Source organism: Cupressus sempervirens, chromosome 11 (genome assembly GCF_028749045.1).
Source record: "Cupressus sempervirens isolate cs-2001-9-10 chromosome 11, ASM2874904v1, whole genome shotgun sequence".
Classification (NCBI taxonomy): domain Eukaryota; kingdom Viridiplantae; phylum Streptophyta; class Pinopsida; order Cupressales; family Cupressaceae; genus Cupressus; species Cupressus sempervirens.
In genome coordinates, this window is record NC_143128.1 from 857918752 (window position 1) to 857925211 (window position 6460).

At 34.3% G+C, this 6460-nt stretch overlaps 1 pseudogene; it reads right to left on the reverse strand.

Moving 5' to 3' along the window:
• Positions 1 to 846: 846 nt before the first annotated feature.
• Positions 847 to 5377, reverse strand: LOC149532228 (DNA replication licensing factor MCM4-like; annotated as a pseudogene).
• Between the last annotated feature and the right edge of the window lie 1083 nt (positions 5378 to 6460).

Genomic DNA, 6460 nt, shown 5'->3' on the forward strand with positions numbered 1-6460 from the left:
TTCGGTCCCTTTTCCTTATAAGTGCTTCAAGTTTATAATAACAATGTTCTACATCTTGGAAACTTCTTATGATCATATCTAGAGAAATAGCTAATAGCTATGTGTTTGCACATCTTGTAGTTGCTTCATAGTAGAGCATATGATGTATTCTGCCAAGTAAATTCATCTGCATTCTACACTTTTTTTGTTTCTCCCTTGTAGCTATTCATAGCAAACCAAGTCTTCACAGCACCATGATTGACATCATTGGTGTGTATGGAAGACAAGCTGCTGATGATATTCAACATTCTCAATTGTTGAAGTCAAAACCATAGAATCATCACTACATCAAGATTAGATTCTAATTTTTCCTCTTTATATTTAATTTAAAATATAGATTAAAATAATTTGCTCTTTTTATATTTAATTCTCTTTATATTTAGGTAACCACGTGAAACTAGAGGGAGAGGACAGATACCATTGTGAACATTAAAATGAACTTTTTCCATTATGTTGGTTGAAAAAAAATACCAAGTTATAATTGCAATTACTTTTTCCTCACTCCAAAACTTGATAGAACAAAACACCAATGATTCTCATAATTTATAATTATCATCCTCTTATTTGAGCAAGAATTATAAGATATCCATCATTACCTCGGTGGTTGTCTTTTTCATAGATAGTACACCCAAGCTTTGGATTCCTTCAATTTTTTGGATTTTTTTACAAGAGAAAGCACCCATTGATGTACTACACAGCATGAAGCTCAGTGCATATTAAAACAGTTTGCCACAACACACTAACTGTAGTCTAATTAGATACTTCATTACTAATTATTATAGGGGCCATTTCATCCTCAAAACTCATTCAGGTCCTCTTCACATTGTCCCCATGAATTGTAACAAACCCCTCACTCACAAGGTTTCCAATTGCATTATGAATCTGAAATTGAACAACATAACTCATAATATATTCATTTCCCCCAAGAAAATGAAGCTGGAAATAGCTTCAAATTTACCCACAACAAAGAATTACTTACATCATTCAGGTTGACTTCCTTGGATCCCTATTTGTGCATTTCCTCCATCAATTGTGATTTCATTCATTCATATCTGGTTAGGTGCCATACCAAAAATTTTCTCAACACTATTTAGGGTAGTATAAAGAATGTTACCTCGATAATACGAGTTGATGGTCCCCCTGCCTACATCCTTTCCATGATAAGAATCCTCAGTGATGAAATAAGATTGGCTCGTCTCATTCTTTCACTGGCTAACACTCCCATGTTTATGAGATCCATATCAATGGTCCCTGTAACCATGACACTTAAATGCATTTAGTGGCTTCCAATTAACATAGTTCTTTCAGAGCTGACTAATTTTGTGATGATAATGCATTCAATATACAACTAAATGAATTGACAATTCTCATTTCTAAAGATGCACAATGGTTACCAGTTGAATGATCGGTGGAAAATTGTTGAAGTGCAACTTCAAGAAGCCGAAATGATTTTGCCACATCACACCTTTCAACCTATAGAATTGGAATGTAAGATATCTTTTTATTGCCCCAATCTGGCTTTAAAACATTCAAGAATGTAACCCACTTTTGTCTACATAGGATTTTCTTACCCACTTAGAGAATCTGATGCAGGTGAGGGCTTTGCTTATTCATATTAAGCTTTCAATTTGGCGTGGAGTCATTGTGATAACCTATACAATTCATTCAAGAGAACAAGTTAACATAACATGAGAATTTCCCTGCATCTAGATGCATTCTTCAGTAGAAGTATGAGATATACTGTTACTTTTTTCATGTGTGTAATTGTAAGCATACTATACAGAAATTGAATTTGAGAATATATTGAGCTAACCTTCTTGCTACTGCCAACGAAGTTTCCCTTTCTATGCATTTCAACATAACCATGAATCAGATCTTCTACTGCCTCATCAGATATCTTAGGATGTATATGTTGTCTTGCATAAGTGATATATGAAGTGAGAGTCGGGAGGTCAAATGCATCCAGCATTTGGTCCTAGAATCATAATGTAGTTCACATCAAAAATATTAGGTCATTGGACCCCCCATTAACTACTACATAGTATTGACCAAATTAGAACTTACCTCTAGCCCATCATAATGTAATGCAACAAGATGCCTTGCAAGGTGCCTATCCATTTGTTCATTAGCTTTATCAAGGACTAGGTAGATCAAATCAAACCTGTAGGCATTTTTTATTATTCTTTTATACTTGAGTGACAACAAATAAATTCTCCAGCTTGAATTCTAAAACCAAACATACTCCTCCTAGAAAGAAATGTTGGAGGAAGTTGGATATTGTCAATCACTGACAATCTAGGGTTCTAGCATGAACCACTAGGATTGGCACAAGCTAAAATAGATGCTCTTGCATTTAGAGATGCTATGATCCCAGCCTTTGCAATTGACATTGTTTGTTGTTCCATAACCTACTTCAAAGGAATGACCAAACATTGATATACAAGTCAACCAACAACATAGATTACAAAGTCAAGAAACTAGTAAAAGCACATAATTTGAAGAGCTCGAAGAAAAATCACACCACATGTAACATGCTATGAGCATTGTCTAACATCTTGTCAAACTCGTCTATGCAGCAAACACTCCTATCACTCATTACCAATGCTCTACTTTCTAGAACCTGTTGAGTTCAAAGAAATAAACAGTTTATATAGAATAAAGTAGTAGGTAGCAGTGGGGGAGTAGGCAGCCCAAAGAGCTCAATGATCAAAAAATTGAGTTAATAACTTACTATTTCACTAGTTTCAGGATCCTTTGATACATAAGTAGTCAAACCAACCGCAGAGCTTCCACGACCACTTGTATAAATGCCTCGAGGAGCCAACTTATGCACATACTAAAGTAGTTGAGACTTACTCATACCTAGATCCCCAACAAGCAAGATGTTGATATCACCACGAAAAGTAGTGCCTAAAGCTAGTTTTACTGCAGCTCCCCTGAAAAGCTATTTAAGAAGCATAATGGTTAACATATGGTTCAAAGAACATGCAACAAATTACCAATTAATTGAACATGAATGCAAAGAAAGATACCTGGCACAAGAGCCCTTTCTTTACATCTTCTAGCTCCCAAATACCCGAAGCTAATGATCTAGTTAGCCTCTCATAGATAGCAGGCATGTGAGATAGTTCTTTCAACTTCTCAATTTTGAAATTTGCAATCAAAATTCAATTTCAGAGCTTGCAAAATTCATGTTATATACAAAAGGTAAAAAGTATGAGTTTATACCTTAGCTTCATTATTAGATGGTGACATATCACCCTCTTGAAAAGAGGCAAAACTATCACTATTGGTATCACATTCCATTGGATCTTCGGCTTGCAATCTTGTCTTGTCTACATTTTTCAGATGAAGGCAATCGATGTAGGTTTGCACGAGAAAATGATTTACAAATTAGAATTAGAAATCATAGTATATAGCATTAAGGCCCTCATTTCCAACTTAAATGGACTAAGATAGGCTTGAGAGCTTTGCTTTAAATAGAGATTTCATAATCCTTTGGTTTGGTCCCACTCTAACTATCATAGCTCTGAAAATCCCACTAACCTACAAAAAAAAACCAATGTCAACCTTCAAATGCTAACCATTGGCAATAAAAATGAGTGTAGAATTCATATATCTTGTAATTTTAGAAACATCTCGATTCGATCACTAGGTTTGGCCGCATCAACAAGTTTTTCGTGCATCAGAAAGCTAATAGTGTGTAGGATTTTCCCCTCTGGAATGGCATCAAGCATTTCTTGCAGCCTTACAATCTACTTATCAACAAACCTAACCACAAAGTAAAAGGATATAGTTGTCTTCAGAGTCTTGAAAATGCAGCTTCAAATCATGCATAAACTAAAATCAACAAGTTCCTACCTGCATCTATTATGCATCAATGTCAAAGAATTCATAGCACATTATTCTAGCCTTGCACAATGTGTAGGTTCATCAATCTAACCTGAGCATTTGAAGCATAAAATAGGATGTGAATACAAATCTAGCAAAAACACTTCTAGACAGCAACTACCATTGTACATAGTGAAACAAAGATATGAGATTTTTTTTTAAAACATGAAATACATTTGAAAAAATTTGGTAGAAGATTCTCATGGAATATGAGAATAAAATTTGGTGTGAAAGTTCTCATACAGGGATTTTTTCACACTTAAAAAAATGTGCTCTCTCATATATAGCTTTCATCAAGCAAACAGCTCAATGTGAGAAGAACCTCATGTATGGTGTCCTATTAGTTCCAATTAAGGTTACAGAGAGTAGATCAATAGTGACCATGTCACAATAAGGAGTAAGATATTATTTGCAAAATCCTAGAATCTAAAAGCTTTTGAGATCACTTTCATAAGCATGAATCTGTTTAAAGTTGTAGATTCTCTGCCACAGTTTATGTAAAATAGAATTGAGAAACAAACATAGCATACAACGAAGATACAATTAACTATTATATTAAGAGTTCAATTGCAATCCAATGAATTACCTCTATCAATAGGTACTGGTGCTAGAGCATATCCACAAATAAGGCACCTAAAGAATGCTTCTTTGATTTTTGGTATAATTGAGCTGCACCAAATTTTCATTCCTTTGACTGAAACCATCTTCTCAATATCTAGATTTCAAAGACAACAAAACCCCCTTATTAGATTTTTCAAATAGCATTGAACAATGAAGACGTAACTTTAAAAATCATTGCCTACCTAATAGATTTAGATCTTGCATGTTAACTGTATCTCTAAGATTGAATATTCTTGCCTGAATGCAATGGTAGTTATATGTAAGTCTGAGGCATGTTTATGTGCATAAATAAACAAAATCTAAAACAAAAAACTCATTAAATGAAAACATACTAACTGACAAAACATATTTTTCCAAAAATACAATTCACTCACCTGTATGTGCTTCTCCCACAAAGGCTTGAGGTGAGCAACTACATCCATCAATACAATGGTAAAAATGGCAAGAACTTCAAGAGGATATCTGACCATCTTGCCATAAACTTCTTCATCATATTCGAAGATGTTCATTGCATCAATATTGAGCAAATCACCTTCAACTTCCATTGTCTAAATGAGAAATCAACTAAATGAAGTGAATACAAAAGCAAATGTGCTCAACCAATAATTTGAAATGAGACTAGATGGTAACCATAAGAAGCCAGCAGGGACAAATTTGAACCTATTCCAAGAGCCACATGTATTTCCCCTCAAGGTCTGAAGGATCATCCCTAAAATTCCTCAGAAAAGTGTTGAATTGCTTGATTGACATCTTGAACACTTATGTTTGTGCCCCAAACAAGCATGGGGGGGTTGCCATCAAGGTCACCCTCAAAAGACTGAGGCATCTAATTATAACAACCAAAAGAGGTAATTAATGTGTGTTTCAATAGAACATATTATACAAATTGAAAAGAAATGATTGACTCAATTGATAGGCAGTTCTCTATCCAAAAGGTTTCTTGGTACAAGGCAATATCTTCAAAATAGGTTTCTTTAATGTATAAGGCACCAAAAGATGGTACATAGGCATCTGGTATGCCGATTCCCTGAGGAGGCAGTTGCTTGGACCGTCAATGTGGACCACCCATTGAGGTTTGTAGAATAGAAGGGTTGTCTAGTATGACCCATTTGACAGGACCCTGGGAATCTCCATGGTTGAACTGACCCAGAATCTAGGTGTGCAAGCTAACATACCATTAATATAGTTTTTAATGCTTCTCACTAGCAATAAAGCATGTTTTATTAGCCCATTATTTAGCTGGTTCACCTTTATTACTTCAAACAATCTAATCCAATGTTTATAATAGTAGAGTTTTGTTTATTAGAATATGATACATTTTCTATTTTGGTATGTCTAGGTTACATACTCCATATTCTTAATATATGGTTCAATTTCTTTTTGTACTAGTCTAGTTTTAATTGCTTTAAAAAAAATTAAATGACTATTGTTTGGAATTATCAAGTATAGATTAACCCAGACTCTGCCAAAGGCCATAAAGCATGAGGAATGGCAACTTTACACATCTAGAATTCATGATGTGAATGAAAACTTTACACATTTGGAATTCATGACGTGAATGACAATCTTCATCCATATAATACTATTTTAAAATTTGTGACTTTGTCTTGTTATGTGTTGTGATATATAATTAATATTTGTCAAAATTGTAGGAAGAAGCTTGCACAGAGACTTTTATTTGATAAAAGTGCAAATGATGATCATGAAAGAAGCATATTGACAAAGCTAAAGCAATAGTGTGGTGGTTAGTTTACTTCTAAAATGGAGGGAGTGGTATGCTACATCATACATAAATAAAAAACTCACTTTGATTCTTATCAATGAAGTTAATCTAATTGTAAATTGTGTAAAAATCTGCATGCTTGTATGTAGGTCACAGATTTAACATTAGCAAAGGAGAACCAAGGGC